Genomic DNA, 16,438 nt, shown 5'->3' on the forward strand with positions numbered 1-16,438 from the left:
TCAACCTGTAGTCAAAGGTTGAACCACATTTCAACCACACTTCTCCTTTGCTAATATTTTATTGTGTGTTTGTGTGTACACATGTGTATACATTCACATAAATGCCTTTCCATTTCATTTGTGTTCCCGGTTCAGATAGCCTCTGGCTATTATCCAGAACCTATTTTCTTACTTCCTCCATCTTAGAATACACATTAAAGTAATTTAACCATTTCTAACCCATGTCACTGATAAAAAATATACTACTAACTAGAGAAGAGTTTGGTAAACTATGGCTGTAAGGCTGGATGCCTGTTATTGGAACAGCGATGCCCATTTATTTACATGTCGCCTTTGGGTGTCTTTGGCTGCCTTTACACTACAATGGTGGAGTTAAGTCACTGCATCAAAGTCATTGCACCATAAGCTATCTGACTTTTTTTTTTTTTTTTTTTTGAGACAGAGCCTAAAGCTGTCACCCTGGGTAGAGTGTCATGGCATCACAGCTCACAGCAGCCTCCAACTCCTGGGCTCAAGTGATTTGGGACTACAGGTGTCTGCCACAATGCCCTGCTATTTTTTGGTTGCAGCTGCCATTGTTGTTTGGTGAGCCGGGCTGGATTCAAACCCGCCAGCTCAGGTGTATGTGGCTGGCGCCTTAGCCACTTGAGCCCCAGGTGCCAAGCCCTACCTGACCTTTTAAAGAAAATATTTGCTGATTTCTATACTAGAGTTTAATATTTCTTTACAGCTTCATTGCTTCCCAGTTCCACATACCTAACCATATACTCCGATCAGACCTATGTTTTCTTTGAAGAGTTTTATAATTTTGTTTGACATTTAAATTTATGATCCATTTAAAATTTTGTTTAGCATGCTATTTGTCAAAGGTTCAGTATTTTGCTTATGGAGAGTCTTAACTCACAAGAAGATATTCTATTATATTTACTTCTATTTTTGCCCATTTGCAATAGCAACATTAAAGAAATTTAGTGCTCACCAGAATTACAACATTCATAAGGACCACAAATATTTTAAATTAGAGGAAGAGGTGTAAAAGGTTGTATGGTAGAATTTAAAAGATGAAAAGCAAAAGCAAAGACAATTCTTTCAAGCAGCAAGAAGGCCTGGAAATAATGCTACTGAAGCAACTTATAAAGTAGCTTATGTATTTAGGAATGAAAGGAAGCCATTCAGTGACGTAGAAATTATGAAAGAATGCACTGTCAAAGTGGGTAGGATACCGAGATCCTGATAACATTTCAAAGTCCAAACAAGTGTCTCTTTCAAGGAAAATCATAACTGGCAGCATGAACTAGCCTTCAACTTAACAGAACAACTCCATGCCATACATCAAAAGAAAAATACAGATTATTCAATCACTTTGGATGAATTGACTGATAACTACTGTCTCGGTGCAGGTTTTATACTTAATTCAGGTCATAACAGAAGATTTTCTTTACTACAAAGAGTTACTTGCAAGCAGAACACAGGGAATAGATACCTCCAAACATTTTCAAGATAAATGTCCTGAAGTTGGACTGAATTTGAAATTTAGTGGGTGAATATATAGACGTGCACTTTCCACGACAAGATAACATGAAGGGTTTATTTCACAGATGTTTTAAAAATATATTAACAGATTCAGATGCTTTCATCTCTTTTCATTGTATCTTGCATCAGCAAAATCTCTTTGCTAAAGCTACTATAGTAGAATCTCTGGGGGATGACCACCATGGGACTGTAATAAAGTGGTCAACATACAGATGTGGTCAACATAAGGAACTTTCATAGAGTACATGCAGTACATGTCCAGTCTATAAATTAGAAGGAGTGGTCAATGTAGGAAGATGGTCAACTACGGAGGTTCTACTGTATTTGTAAGTATTGTTAACTATATTTCCACAAATGATACATGGCATGGTCAGTTTCATAACAAGATAACATTGAAAGATGAGGTATTCCCTGTGGATTTATTGTATCATTCTAAAGTGTGCTGGCTATCACACAGACAGGTGTTAGCCAAAATTTTATCTCTGGAAAAACAGACAGTTAAATTTTATGAAGAAGGAATCAGAAATGTGAATTATTTTTATTTTTATTTTTTTTATTTATTTATTTTTTTTGCAGTTTTTGGCAGAGGCTGGGTTTGAACCCACTACCTCCAGCATATGGGGCTGGTGCCTCACTCCTTTGAGCCACAGGTGCCGCCCAGAAATGTGAATTATTAGCAGAAGATTTCTATAGGAGTGCAGCATATCTGTGTGATATCATGGCAAATCAAAACAACTTGAATATTTCTTTGCAAGGTAAAACTAATTCTATATGTAATAAGGAAAATGCTATGGAAAAAAATTCAAGCATTTCTATAAAAACCTATCTTTTTTCAAAATGCTTCTTCAAAAGAAAATTTCAGATGAACATTTTCTATAGTTAGCAAAGGTCATTGATGAGTAGAATGGTGTATGCGAATTATTTGAAAAATACACAGCTATCATAGACTATTGGAGAATAGGTTCACTGATTTTTAGAATCATGATGTCACTCTCACATTAGCACTTCGGCTTCACCTAGTTGATATCACCAAGTCACCTTAGGGACTACAGATGGAATTGACTGAGCTCCCAGCAGACGACATTGTAAAGTCATTGTTCGATGCTAAAAAATGTTCCAGTGGAAACATGGGAAAATGCAATAGAATACCCTCACCTCAGCAACATAATCAAAAAATGCTTTCTTGCTTTTCAACCACCTACTGATGCAAATCTACATTCTCCTATCTAACACCAATCAAGATGCCCTTAAAGTCACAAATGACTGATTCCCACAAGAGGATCAACTGACACTGTGGACCTCCATGATGCAACCAAACATTCAGATGCTTTCCAACAAAAAGCAAACACAACAAAGCCTAACAAAGGTTAGTTAACTTTAAAATTAACAGAGGTTTTCTTTTTTTTATAACATTAAGCACATAGTAGTTAGATTTTTACAAAATACTGTACATTTGAAGTGTATCTGTTTGGAGTTTCTTGAATGTAGCCTTATTTGATTACAGTTAAATTAATGTAGCCTTCCAACATGAAAAGTTTCCCCACCCCTGGTCTAGCTAATGGTTTGACAATTTTGTTTACCTTTTCAAAAAACCAACTTGCTATGTGGTTGATCTTTTGAACTTTTTTGTTCCCAATTTCATTTATTTCTGCTCTGATCTTTATTTTACCATTTCTTCTACTTATTTTGAGTTTGGTTTGTTCTTTCTTTTTTAGTTCCTTGTGATGCATCATTAAGTTACTTATTTGAAATTTTTCTAGTTTTTTGATGTACAAATTTATTGCCATATACTTGCCTTCTAATACTACTGCTTTTGCTGCACAGCATGGTTTTTGGTTTGTTGTGTTTCTATCTTCATTTGTTTCAAGATTTTTTTATTTCTCTCCTAATTTCTCCCTTAAAAATTTCCATGTATTTTCATAGTTTCAAATGTGCCTCCTCATTGATTTCTGGTCTTATTAAACTATGGTCAAATAGGATACTTGATGTAACTTCAGTTTTTAAAAAACTTTTAAGATTTGTTTTGTGTTCTTAATATATGGTCAATCCCGGAGAATGCTCAATGTCCTGTTGGGGTATAAGGTGTATTCTGCAGCTCTTGGGTGAAATATTCTCTGTCTGTTAGGTCCATTTTGTCCATGGTGTAGTTTAAATCTGATATTTCTTTGTTGATTTTCTGTTTATATGTCCAATGCTGAGAGTTGGGTGTTAAAGTCTCCACCAATTATTATACTGAGGTCTCTCTCTCCCTTCAATGATATTTGCTTTACATATCTAGGTGCTCTTTTTGGGGGGCACATATATATATTTCCAGTTGTTACATTCCCTATTACATTACATCCCTACTATTACATAATGTGCTTCTTTATCTCTTTTTAGAGCTTTTGATTCTATTTTGTGTGCTATAAGTATAAATACACTTGCTCAATTTGGGTTTCTGTTCGTGTGGAATTTTTTTTTTTCCATCTCTTCATGTTTAATCTATGAATGTCTTTACAGGTAAGGTGAATTTCTTGTAGTAGCATATTGTTAGTTGTGTCTTATTTATTATTTATTCAGCCAGTCTATATCTTTTAAGTGGGTAACTTAATCTATTTACAGTCAAGATTATTATTGATAGGCAAATACTTCCTCCTATAATTTTACTGATTGTGTTCTGGTTGTTACATATTCTTGGTTCCCTACTTCCTCACTTATAGTTTATTTTTGCAGTTGTGTGGTATTCTATAGTAACAAGGTTTGATTCCTTTGTCTCTCTTTCTTTGTATTTTGGCCCTAATCTTGAGTTTCATAGTTTTGCATGTTTTCTTGATGGTGGTTATCATCTTTTCACTTCCAGAGGTAGGACTCCCTTGAGTATTTCTTGTAAAACTAGCCTAAAAGATGATGAATTAACTCAGTTTTTATTTGCCTGTGCAAGATTTTATTTCTTCTTCATTTTGAAAGATAGCTTTGTTAGGTATAATATTCTTGACTTGCAGGGTTTGGGTTTTGTTTTGTTTTTTTTCTTCATCTAGCACTTTGACTACATCATCCCATTCTCTACAATCCTGTAAGGCTCCACTGTTAGTTTAATAAGGATTCCCTTATATGTGACTTGACCCTTTTTCTGTTTTTAGAATTCTTTCTTTGACTTTTGACACTTTGAATATATTATGCCTTGGAGAGGACCTGTTTAGGTTGCATCTTTGAGATTTGGGTTCTTTGAGCTTCCTGTAGGTAGATATCCATCTCACCCTGAATTCTTGGGAAGTTTTCAACTATTATTTCATTAAAAAGGTTTTCTATACCTTCTCCCTTCTCTTTCCCTGGAATACCCATAATACAAACATATGCTTACTTAGGGACATACAATAAATCCTAGAGTTTTATTCATCTTTTAAGTTCTGTTTTCTTTTACATTTCTTTTTTTTTTCTTTTTTAAATTTTTGTTTAGGTATTTATTTTATTTGGTCTGCCTGTGTTATTTCAAAGACATCTTCAAGTTCATACATTCTTCTATTTGGTCTAGTCTGTTGTTGAAACTCTCAATTCTGTTTTTTATGTCATATCAATTAAGTTTTTAGCTCTAGGATTTCTGTTTGTTTCTTTTTGATATTTATCTTTGTTCAATTTCTCATTCAAATCATGAATTGTTTTCCTGATTTCATTCATTGTCTATATGTATTCTCTTGTATCTTACTGAATTTCCTTAAGTTTATTATTTTGAATTCCTTTTTGGGCATCCTGTATACTACTTTTTCATTGGCATTTGTTACTAGAGAATTATTGTATTCTTTGGGAGGTGTAATGTTTTCTTGCTTTTTCATGTTTTGTGTGTCCCTACATTGATTTCTACACATCTGTAGAACAATTGCCTCTTCTAATTTTATGGAGTAGGTTTTATGTGAAAAACTTACTCGTGTAAGTCTTGGAGTGTCAGTTCAGTGGGGTTTGTTGGGTTTTGTTTTAGATGGATATAGTAGCATGGTCTCCATGTAGTTTTATCAGCTATAATCCATGCTAATGATAATGTGTGTGCCTTGATGGCCTAAGCTGAAAGGGTTTGTGGCACTGGTGGTGCACCTTTACTCAAGTGGGCCCATAGCATTGTTTCTCAGGTCACAGGAAGATGTGTACACACTGTGGGTCAGCCAACTTGGGATCTGGCTTGCTGAGGTTGGGGCCATGAGGCCAGCACTCTGGCTGGGACATAGATGTGTAGTTACTTGCCAGCCCGGGCACATGCCTGATAGTGACTGCCCAAAGGGCTTTTTCTCAACCTCAGGACACAGGCACAAGTCTGTTTGGCTGGCCTGAGGACATGTCTGCCAAGGATGGCCTATGGGACTGTTTCTCAGCCCCAGTACAAGGGCACATGATGTTTCAGCTGGCCTGGGTACATTTCTGTTGGGGGTGGCCCACAGGTATGTTTCTCAGATGTGGGAGCACATCTGCCTATTTGGCCTAGGGTAAAACCAGCCAGCAGTATCCCACAGGGCTTTCTCAGGCTGGAAATGCAGGTGCACAGCTGCCCAGCTGGCTTGGCGGAAGCAGCCCATGAAGCTATTTCTTAGGCCCTGATTGTGGGTGCAGGTTCTTTAAGCAGGCTAGGGATGTGTCTGGGCATTGGGTAGTGCTGGAGGACTGTCTCTCAGAATCTGTGCATAGGTGTGTAGCTGTTCTGCTGCCCTGAGGGCATATTTGCTTCTTAGTGGTTTAGAGACTGCTGCTACTCAGGGGAGGGTGCATAGAGTTTGGTTGACTCAAGGGCAGGTTTTCCCTGGATAAGACTGCCAGACTGATCCTCTGGCTTGAAGTACAGGTGGTAGGGATTCATTTCCCTGTTATGCAGGACTAGTATCACAGGTGACCCTGGGCTCAGTCTCTGTACAGTTGAGGTTGTGGATTTCAGCCCCCATGTGAGCTTTGTGGAATGAAGATTGAGTCCCAGTGCTTAAAAGGTGCAGTGTCTACTGGGCCCCAGAGGAGAACACACTCCACCCTGGCAATGCGCTATTGTGGCTTTGCTAATGGGATGTGGGGCTGGGGAGAACACACCTTATGCTCCTAATCTGGAACAGCTGTGAGAATTGCCAGCAGTTATCCAAACTGGGCTCAGGGCTTGCAAGTACTGTGGGCTCAGGGCTCAGGGCTTGCAAGTACTGTGGAACTCTCCAGCAGTAAAGACTGTAGGTATTGGCAATAGCAATGGGGGCTGGTGGTATTCTTCTGTTTACCCTTTCCTGTCTCCTTGCTGATCCAAAATGTGCACAAGGGAGATGGGACTGCAGAGGTCAGGTGCTTCCTAGCTTCCTTCCTGAGTTTCCAATCCTGTCAGGTGCCTGTCTACTTCCCCAGTGCAATTCAGTGCTCTCCTGTCAACACTCTAGTCAAATTTTAGCTGTTTATTTGTTGCCTTGGTCCTTTTTTGTAGGGGGAGGGACAAGAGTCAGATTTCTCTAGTCAGCCATCTTGCTGTGTCTCCACCTTTTCTTAATCTAAATCTTAATCCAAATTAAGAAATTAATTTTGAGCTGAGCTTAGTGGCTCACACCTGTAATTCTAGCACTCTGGGAGGCTGAGGCAGGAGGATCACTTGAACTCAGGAGTTGTAGACCACTCACAGAAGAGCAAGACTCCATGTCTACTAAAAATAGAAAAATTATCTGGATACCTATAGTCCAAGCTACACTGGAGGCTGAGACAGTAGGATCCCTTGACCCCAGAAGTTTGAAATTGCTATGAGCGAGGCTGATGCCATGGCACTCTAGCCTGGAGCAACAGAATAATACTCTGTCTCAAAAAATAAATATTTAAATTGAATTAAATTTTAAAAGAAACCAGTTTTGACCTAATAATTAATAGATATTGAACTTTATCAGATAATTTATATTTCTATTGAGTTATTCATTTGGTTTTTCTACTTTAAAGTTCATAAATGTAGGGCGGCGCCTGTGGCTCAAGGAGTAGGGCGCCGGTCCCATATGCCAGAGGTGGCAGGTTCAAACACAGCCCCGGCCAAAAAAAAAAAAAAAAGTTCATAAATGTAGCAAATTTCATAGCTAGATTTTCTGATGTTACACTCAACTTGGTTATGATACAGGTTAAATTCAGTTAACTATTTCGGATTTTTGTACCTATGTCTATAAGTAAAATTGGCTTATAATTTTCATTTTCTTTCACTGTAGTATCCTTATCCATTTTAAGAATTAAGAATATGGGCAGCACTTGTGGCTCAGTGGATAGAGCGCCGGCCCCATATACCAAGGTGGCGGGTTCGAACCCAGCCCCAGCGAAACTGCAACAACAACAACAACAAAAAATAGCCAGGCATTGTGGTGGGTACCTGTAGTCCCAGCTGCTCAGGAGGCTAAGGTAAGAGAATTGCCTAAGCCCAGGAGTTGGATGTTGCTGTGACCTGTGACGCCACTGCACTGTACCGAGAGCTATAAAGTGAGACTCTCTCTAAAAAAAAAGAAAGAAAAGAAAAGAGAATTAAGAATACTAATTTAGTATTTAGTATACCAAATTACTAAAACGAATTTGCAGCTTTATCTCTTTTTACTCTCCTGAGGTTTTTTTTTTGAAGACAACTTTTATATAAGATAGAAAAGAATTTATTCCTTCAAAGTTCAGTTGAATTTGGAATGGGTCTCATATTTCAATTTATGTTATGGTAATTGAGCTATCCACTTTAAATTTCATTTTGAATCGTTTTTTATTTCAAATTTTCCTAAATTTATCTACTTCATCTGTGCTTGTAAGTGTATTGATATTTAATATTCTCTCTGCTGTGTCTCTATTTTTTCTGCTTATTCAATCGTATGTGTATGACTTCTGCTTTTTAAAATGCATCATTCTCATTTGAGATTTGTGTATCAATCTATTACTTGAACTAGTGTTTGGTTTTAATAATCTTCTTTATTCATTTCTGTGTATACTACTTCACTGATTTTGACTATTTATTATTTCTGTATTTCATGTTACTCGGGCTCAATCTGTTCCTTTTTGTTAGCTCCTTGAATGGACTCTGTAGCTCATTTGTTTCCAATTTTTCTTAAATGTATTTAGAATTATGTATTTTTCTCTAAGTGGTCTTCTAGCTGTGTCCTGCAAATTTTGAATAAATTTTTTCATTGTGATTCAGATCTAAGTATTTTCTAATTTCTTTCATTCTTTTCTCTGCAACTCAAAATTTATTTAGTATGATTTATTCTGCTTTTAATATTCAGAAATAGAGAATTTTTATCTTTTTCTTTTTTATTTCTGATTTTATGGGATATTGTGAAAGAGCACAGATCTGTGCTAATATGGTAGCCAATAGGTATGTGTGGATACTGTGCATTTGGAATGTGCTTAGTCTGAATGAAAAGTACGGTAAGTGTAAAACACCCAAGACAGTGCAAAAAACATAAACTGCCTTATTAATAATTTTTATATTAACTATAAGTTAAAATAAAAATATATTTTGTTTTATTAATATGCTTAGGCTATTTTACCTTTTTAAAAACTTTAAAATATAGCTACAAAAATAATTACGTAAGTGGCTTACGTTATATATACTCATACATGTGTATAATAAATATATATGTAGTGACATAGGTGTATATTAATTATTTTAAAATAATTGAAGCATCTTCTGTGTTTTAGCATATGGTCAGCTTTTTTGACTAATGTACATGTCCTAGAAAAGAATGTTGCATGTAGATCTATTATCCTGAGATTTTTAAGCCTGCTATTGAAACTTCTAAAGCTTTCTTTCCTTTTGTCTACTCGATGTGTTAGTTTCTCCAGATATTATATAAAACTTTCTCACTATAACATTGAATTACCTATCAGTCATCATATTTTTTGGATCTCTCACTTCTTTTCTAAGTATATAATGGATCCAAATAAGAAGGTGTAGACTTATTTCTCCTTGTTCCTTCCTGCTGAGTACACTATAAGCACTAGAAATTACAAACAAAAACCATGACAGATGGAAAAAGAAGCGTGGTCTTGGTATAGGAGACCCTAGCACTGCAGGAACAGCATGTTAGCAGAGCATCTTACAACCCACACCTAGCATCAGCAGGTGGCTTGGGGAGGCCCACTGCTCTCCCTGTGGAACATGGGACCCACCAATAACACCAGGTGAGTCTAGGGGGATGGACTAGAAGTCTCACTGACAACAGGCAGTCAGGAAAGTGTTCTTACCCATTATTCCTGAATCTCTCCTCTGTTCAGAACACAGGTGGATGTGCAGCACCAGTAAGGGGAATCCTGCTATGGCAAAAACTGGCCTAGTCAGACCTGGGAATCCCCACTCCCCTACCCTAACACACACACCGGAGATGCCAGGTGGTTCATTAGTACTTGCAGGTTGGAAATCACAGCATGTAGTGGGCCCACACCAAGAAGCATTCTTCCTCCTCATGGGCTAGAGAATCTTTTTCTCTATATTGATCCAGCCTGGAAAAGCAATGTCTACCCACTCAGGAGCACCGGCAGGGACAAGTCGGAGACCCAGAACAGACCAAAATGCACCACAAAGACTCTGAAGATTAAATTGTCATTGGAATCACAGACCACAATGTGTAGTCCAGGGCCTATGTACTAAAGCTAAACATGGTGACTACCTTCTAAAATAAAACATTTAAATAGAATCCAGAGTCTCCTAATATAATAGATGAAGTATCCAGGAATTAGTCCAAAATCGCTCATTATACAAAGGACCAGGAAAACCACAAATTGAAGGACAAAAGAGCGTCTCTCATGTCAGTACTGAGAAGAATCAGATGCTGGATTCATCCGACAAGGATTTAAAGCAGCCATCATTTAAAAACAGCTTAAATAAGGAATTAGAAATTCTCTCAAAACAGGAGAAAATAGAAAATCTTAGCAAAGAAATATTTTACAAAAAGAACCAAATGAAAATTATAAAACTACAAAAATACAATTACTGCAAAAAAAAAAAAAAAACCTCAGTGGATGAGCTTCATAGTAGAGATGACAGATAGTAGAATCAGTGAACTAAGGACAGATGGAATGAAGGCATCCAGTCTGAACAACAAAAATGGACTAAAAGTAAATGAACATAGCCTCAGGGACCTGCAGAACAATAACGAAAGATCCAGTAATCTTAACATCAGAGTCTCAGAAGAGAAACAAAAAGACCGCAACTAATAGAGTTTTAAAGTAATAATGGCAGATAACTTCACAAATCTGTTGTATGTCCTAAAGTATTAGAAGCTAAACATACACCAAGTAAAATAAACTCAAAGAAATCTCTACCAAGATATATCATAATTAAAATGTTACAAAGTAAAGACAAAGAAAAAATTCTTCACAGTAGCAGAGAGAAATATGACATTACCTATAGGAAAACACCAACTTGAATGACATCAGGGCCTCATTTGAAATCATGGAGTCCAGAGGAAACGACACTTAATAAACAAACAGAAAAGATGCAGCAATATGTTCTTTACAAAACATATACTGGAAGCCAAATAACATAAAATATTAAAAACAAGGCAAAATGTATACTAGGCAAATATGAACTTAAAAAAGGCCAGATAACACTGTTATTATTAATAAAATCAAATTCAAGATAAAAAGACATGCTAAGGGACAAAAGATGAATATTATATACTTGTAAAATTCATGAGGAGAAGGATGGTTTATTGTATTTGACTATATTTTTACTCTTTTGATTGTTCTTTCTTCCTTCCTGAGGCTTCCTGGGATTCTATTCACCCTGCTGTCACAGTGGGCATGAGGAAAGGCCCAGCTCACCCGCTGCCAGTGCCAAGCATGCCATGGGGGTGGGGGGAATTATTTCCCCCTCCTGCATCTGTGCACTTTCCTGGGGATCTGGGGGCCCGCTTGCCCAGCCCATGGCAGCCACTGCTAACCCCAGGGCATTCTTCCTGGAAGCCAGAGGGTTGACCTGTTACCACTACTGTCATCACTAACACTGCCCCAAGGCCTGATGACATCCCTACCCACACAGCCCTCTGCCACCACTGCTGACACCGCAGCAAGCCACTTGGAGGTCCAAGAATTAGCCCAACTAGACCCATTAACAAAGTGTGCACCACAGAAGGGAAGGTATGCTTAGCCGGCCGCACAAGGACTGGCCTACCTGGCATTCCCATTCCCAGCAAAGCTGCACCACAGCCTCCACTAACAACCATAGTCTAAGCCACTGAAAAAAATCACAGACACCACTGACACTACTTACAGCCAAAGAAATCATATGGAGACTCTCCTACTGCACACACCCAGAGTAAGAGCTGAAGTGCCCTACTCAGCCAATACTATAGATACATCAATAGGAAACTCCTGCCCTGAGAAAGACAACCTCCCACATTGGAAGAAACAACTGTTATGTTAGATACATAGATATCAATATAAGGACACATGAAACATGAAAAACTAAGAAAACATAACACTTCAGAAGGACACAATAATCACCCAGCAACAGATCCAACAAAAAAATCTATGAAACACCTGAAAAATAATTCAAAATAATGATATTTTGAAAGCTCCATGAGATACAAGAGAACACAGATAAACTGTACAATAATTCCAAGAAACAATTCAGTATCTAAATGAGAAATTTAGCAAACGGATAAATATCATTTTAAAAAGAAACAAACATAAATCCTGAAGCTGAAGAATTCAATGAATGGTGCTGGGAAAACTGGATATCATTGGCTCGACACCTGTGGCTCAAGCGGCTAAGGCTCCAGCCACATAGACCTGAGCTGGCAGTTTAGTATCCAGCCTGGGCCCACCAAACAACAATGATGGCTGCAATCAAAAAATAGCTGGGCATTGTGGCAGGCGCCTGTAGTCCTAGTTACTTGGGAGGCAAAGACAGGAGAATCACTTGAGCCCAGGAGTTGGAGGTTGCTGTGAGCTGTGATGCCACAGTACTCTACCCAGGGTGACAGCTTGAGGCTCTGTCTCAAAAAAAAAACTGGATATCATTACGTGGAAGAATGAAACTAGACCACTATCTCTCACCATAACAAAAATCGGCTCAAAATGGATAAAAGACTGAAAAGTAAGATCTGAAACTATAAAACTATAGCAATAGAATAAAATATAAGAGAAACACTCCTGTACATGGATTTAGGTAAAGATTTGTGGCAAAGGCTTCCACAACATAGACAACTGAAACATAAATAGTCAAGTGGGACTATATTAAACTAAAATGCTTCTGCACAGCAAAGGAAACAACAGGGTAGAGAGACAACCTGTTGGAGGAAATATTTGCAAATTGTTCATTCAACAGGGAACTAATCTTTAAAATATACAAGGAACTCAACAGCAAAAAATCAAATAACCCTATTAAAAGTAGCCAAAGATCTGAATAGACATGTCTCAAAAGAAGACATACAAATGGCAAACAAGTATGTGGAAAAAATGATCGACATCACTAATAATCAGGCAAATCCAATCAAAACCACAATGAGATACAATTTTACCCCAGTTAGAATGACAATTATCAAAAAGACAAAAACCAAAACATAAATGCTGGTGAGGATGCAGGGAAAAGGGAAATCTTGTACACTATTGATGAGAATGTCTACAGCCATTAAGAAAAACAGTATGGAGATTTCTCAAAAAACTAAAAATTGAAGTATCATACACTCTAGCAATCCCATTATTAGGTGGTATTCCAAAGGAAAGGAAATCATTATTTCAAAGAGATACCTGTACCGTGTTTATTACAGAATTTTTCACAGCAGCAAAGATGTGGAATCGACCTATGTGTCCATTACTGGAAGACTGGATAAAGAAAATGTTCATGCACACATAATGAAATACTGTTCAGTTGTAATAAAAATGAAAATCCATCATTTGAAGTAACATGAATAGAATGGGAGGTCATTGTGTTAAGTGAAACAAGGCAGGTACAAACATAAATATCACGTGTTCTCCCTCACTCGTGGGAGCTAAAAAAGTTGATCCTATGGAGGTAGAAAGTAGAATGATGGTTACCAGAGGCTGGGAAATAGGAGTCAGATGGAGAGAGGTTGGTAAACATGTACAAACATACAGTTAAATAAAGGAATAAGTTCCATTCTTGAATAACATAGTAGGTGACTACAGTAAACAATGTACCATATATTGCAAAATAATTAGAATAGAATGTTTGAAATTTTCCCAAGACAAAGAAATGATAAATGTTTGAGGTGATGGATATCCTATATACTCTGACTTCATCATCACATATTCTTTTTTTTTTTTATTGTTGGAGATTCATTGGGTGTACAAAGAACCAGGTTACATTGATTCCATTTGTTAGGTACAGTCCCTCTTATAATTCTACACATGCACCCATATATCACATTTACCCCATAAATGTTTATAAATATTATGTATCAGTTAAAATATCACATTTTCTTCTTATAAAACATTTGCTGACAAATCAGATTTATTTATTCAATTATTATTTGTTGAGGAGCCACAAAATGCCAGGTACCACTGTTTTTGACACTGGGAATTCTTTTTTTTTTTGAGACACAATTTCACTCTGTTGCCCCAGGCTAGAGTGCAGTGGCCTCAGCCTAGCTCATAGCAACCTCAAACTCCTAGGTTCAAGTTATCCTCCTGCCTCAGCCTCCTCAGTAGCTGGGACTACCAGTGCCTGCCACAAGGCTCAGCTAATTGTTTCTATTTTTAGTAGAGATGGAGTCTCATTCTTGCTGAGGCTGGTCATGAACTCCAGAGATCAAACTATTCTCCCGCCTTGACCTGAAGAGTGCTAGAATTCTGCAACCAGCAAAATTCACTTTTTTTAAATCGTGATTTTTGTTTTGTAGTTGATCTGTGTTATGTCTTTGAAAGATTTTAGAATTTTTTGTTATTTATGTTGTTATATTTCACTATAATATGTGATGTCTTTTCACATTTTGATTCTCTGAGTACTTCCAATACAAGGTCTTTAATTTTTCTTCAGTTCTCCATAATTCCGTTATTATTTCCTATATATTTCCTCCTCTCAGTTTATTTTTTTCTTTCCTTTTAGGCCTTTCATTAAATAAAATCTAGTAGGTCTCCACATTGCTTACGATTTCTTTCATATTTTTCTTTCTTTTTTTTTTTTTGAAACAGAGTCTCACTTGTCACGCTCAGTAGAGTGCTATGGCATCATAGCTCACAGCAACTTCAAACTCTTGTGCGCAAGTGATTCTCTTGCCTCAGCCTTCTGAGTAGCTGGGACTACAGGCTTCCGCCACAACACCTGGCTATTTTCTTAGAGATGAGGTCTCGCTCTGGCTCAGGCTGGTCTCGAACTTCTGAGCTCAGGCAATTCACCTGCCTCAGCCTCCCAGAGTGCAAGAATTACAGGCATGAGCCATCTCGGCAACTTTTTATCCCTTTCTGATACCTTATTGAAGAGTAGAGTTCCTTAATGTGATATTCTAGCTTTGGAATTCACTCTTAATTTTTACACATTCTACTATTTAATCCCTCTATTGAATACTGTCTTTTAACCATCATATTTTTCACACTCAGTTTTTGTTTTGTTTTATGACATGTTTTTACTTTATACTTCCTGTACCCTCCTTTATCACTTTTAGCATAGATTTTTCAAATTGTGTGTGTACATATATATTATTTTCCCCTAAATAGCCCATTAATTCTGGTTCATCTATCATAGATTGTTCAGTTTACTATTTTTCTTTTACAGCAATAGAATTCTTATTTTTCCCTCGGGACCTCATCATCCCTAAGCCCAAGTAAAAGCAGTTGACGTAGAGAGAGGAGAGAATCCCAACCTTGGAGTGCTTCCTGTATCTCCTAAACTCACCAGGAAGGGCACAAGCTGTAGATAAATTGTATGTATGTATGTGTGGTGTGGGATGGGGGAAATTCTTTTTAATGCAGAGAATCTATGGGGTTAAAATTTGGGCAAGACCACTCTCATTTGCTACCTTCTTCCGATCAGTTGACCATGTCCCTCAGAAAACCCCCCATCTCCACCTCTTTGTGTAGTAATCATCTGGCTCACTGTGTGTGTGAATGTACGCAGGTGTATCAGAGGCGATAGGAAGGTGAGTAAAACCCTCCGAGGTCTATCTGCTGTGTCTGTTGGGATCCACTCCTTTTCCAGCCCAGCTTCAAGGCTATCCTGTGCAACAACCCAAGGCAACGTCGGAAATGGGCAGAAGGGAGCACCAAAACTCCCCAAAATGCACCCACTGCCCATAGCACCTCCCACAACCCCCTGTGGCATCTAGAAACCTTTCATTACAGCAGCTACCATTACCCTCCCTCCCCACACACACTCACTCCTCTTCTCTCCTCTCTTCTCTACTCTTTTCTCTCCTCTGTTCTTCTGTAGCTATCTGTCTTCTAGAGGGTTTCAAATAAATTTTTCAATATTTTCTCAATCCAGTAAACTCTCTCACTTCCAGAAAATCTCCAGATTGGTTTTGGGAAAACGAGATAGCCTTTTATGCTAGAATGTTGTATTAGTTAACCTTTTTCTGCATAACAATATTACCACATACTTAGTGTCTCAAAACATATGATTATTATCTAATAGTTTTGGTTATTATCTAATAGTTTCCGTGGGTAAGGGTCTGGGCACAACTGGGTCCGCTGCAGCCTGTTATCAAGGTGTCAGGCAGGACAGGGTTCTCATGGAAAGACTCTACAAATGATTCACTTCTAAGCACACTGGGCTGTAGAAAAGAGTTTACATACTTACAGACTGTGGGGCCGAGGGCCTTAGGTTCTTCCTGCCTGTTAGCTGGAGTCCATCCTGTCGTATGGGCCTCCACAGCATCACCACTGCTGCATCAAAGCCAGGAAGAGAGAAGTTTGCTAACAAGACAAACATTGGACTCTCACGTCACTTGTCTCCTATTGTATTGGTTAGCTAGTCCTACCCATCTCAAGAGGAGAGCAGTGCACAGGGAGT

At 37.9% G+C, this 16,438-nt stretch overlaps 1 long non-coding RNA gene across 1 annotated transcript in view; it reads right to left on the bottom strand.

The window, feature by feature from the left end:
• Positions 1 to 16,338, bottom strand: part of LOC128570845 (uncharacterized) — a 36,035-nt gene extending 19,697 nt beyond the window's left edge. The window contains exon 1 of the long non-coding RNA XR_008375647.1: positions 16,226 to 16,338. This is a non-coding gene — a long non-coding RNA (uncharacterized LOC128570845). The remainder of the gene's footprint in view (positions 1 to 16,225) is intronic.
• Positions 16,339 to 16,438: the final 100 nt, after the last annotated feature.

The sequence above is a fragment of the Nycticebus coucang genome, chromosome 18, assembly GCF_027406575.1.
Source record: "Nycticebus coucang isolate mNycCou1 chromosome 18, mNycCou1.pri, whole genome shotgun sequence".
Taxonomy (NCBI): domain Eukaryota; kingdom Metazoa; phylum Chordata; class Mammalia; order Primates; family Lorisidae; genus Nycticebus; species Nycticebus coucang.